Source organism: Corvus brachyrhynchos, unplaced genomic scaffold (genome assembly GCF_000691975.1).
Source record: "Corvus brachyrhynchos isolate BGI_N302 unplaced genomic scaffold, ASM69197v1 scaffold456, whole genome shotgun sequence".
In the NCBI taxonomy this organism is placed as follows: domain Eukaryota; kingdom Metazoa; phylum Chordata; class Aves; order Passeriformes; family Corvidae; genus Corvus; species Corvus brachyrhynchos.
Genome location: NW_008238446.1, coordinates 18,321 through 19,580, shown reverse-complemented (window position 1 = coordinate 19,580; position 1,260 = coordinate 18,321). Strand labels below are relative to the sequence as shown.

The 1,260-nt window shown below is 64.5% G+C and overlaps 1 long non-coding RNA gene across 1 annotated transcript in view; it reads left to right on the top strand.

The window, feature by feature from the left end:
• LOC108447267 overlaps positions 1 to 1,260 on the top strand; it is a 6,216-nt gene that overhangs the window by 3,119 nt on the left and 1,837 nt on the right. Inside the window, exon 2 of the long non-coding RNA XR_001862734.1 lies at positions 976 to 1,041. This is a non-coding gene — a long non-coding RNA (uncharacterized LOC108447267). The remainder of the gene's footprint in view (positions 1 to 975; positions 1,042 to 1,260) is intronic.

The window sequence follows — 1,260 nt, the reverse complement described above, 5'->3', positions numbered from 1 at the left end:
CCCTCCTCCCCGCTCTCTCCCCGGTTTTTCCCCCTTCTCCGCTCCCGGTCTCTCCCCGACTCTCCCCCGCTCCGCTCCCGGTGCTTTCCCGGTTTTCCCCCTCTCCGCTCCGGTCTCTCCCTGGTTTTTCCCCCTCTCCGCTCCCGGTCTCTTCCCGGTTTTCCCCCTTCTCCGCTCCCGGTCTCTTCCCGACTCTCCCCCGCTCCGCTCCCGGTGCTTTCCCGGTTTTCCCCCTCTCCGCTCCGGTCTCTCCCTGGTTTTTCCCCCTCTCCGCTCCCGGTCTCTTCCCGGTTTTTCCCCTTCTCCGCTCCCGGTCTCTTCCCGGTTTTTCCCCCTTCTCCGCTCCCGGTCTCTTCCCGGTTTTTCCCCTTTCTCCGCTCCCGGTCTCTTCCCGGTTTTCCCCCTCTCCGCTCCCGGTGCTTTCCCGGTTTTCCTCCGCTCCATTCCCGCTGGTTTTCCCGATCCTTTCCCCGTCCATTCCCGGTCTCTTCCCGCTCCGCTCCCGGGGATTTCTCGGTTCCCTCCCGCTCCATTCCCGCTCTTTCCCCTTTTCCCTTCCCGCTTCTCCCCCGTTCCCATCCCGGTCTTTTCCCGGTTTTTCCTCGCTCCGCTCCCGGTGCTTCACCGCATCCTCCCCGCTCCATTCCCGGGGCTTTCCCGGTCCTTCCCCTCTCCAATCCCGGTTTTTCCCCGCTCCATTCCCGGTCCTTCCCCGCTCCCGTCCCGATCTCTTCCCGGTCTCTTCCCGGTTTTCCCCTTCTCCAATCCCGGTTTTCCCCTTCTCCAATCCCGGTCTCTCCCCCGCTCCCATCCCGGTCTCTTCCCGGTCCTTCCCCTTTCCAATCCCGGTCTCTTCCCGGTCCTTCCCCTCTCCAATCCCGGTTTTTCCCGGTCCTTCCCCTCTCCAATCCCGGTTTTTCCCCGCTCCCATCCCGGTCTCTTCCCGGTTTTCCCGACGTTTCCTCTCCCCCGCAGCCGCCGGGATGAAGCCGGAGGAGGCTCCGTCCTGCCGGGAGCAGGGAACGCCGCTCCTGGGATTCGGTGAGTGCCGGGAATACCGGGAATAACAGCGGGACATTCCCAGCTTTTCAGAATCCCGGGATTTTCCCCCGTCCGCAACTTCCAGCGGGATCGCGGCCCCGCCCGCGCTTCCCGAAGTGCCCGAAATTCCCTCCCCGCGATCCCGATTTTCCCCCTCGGATCCCGAAATTCCCCCTCGGATCCCGAAATTCCCTCCCCGATCCCGAAATTCCCTCCCCG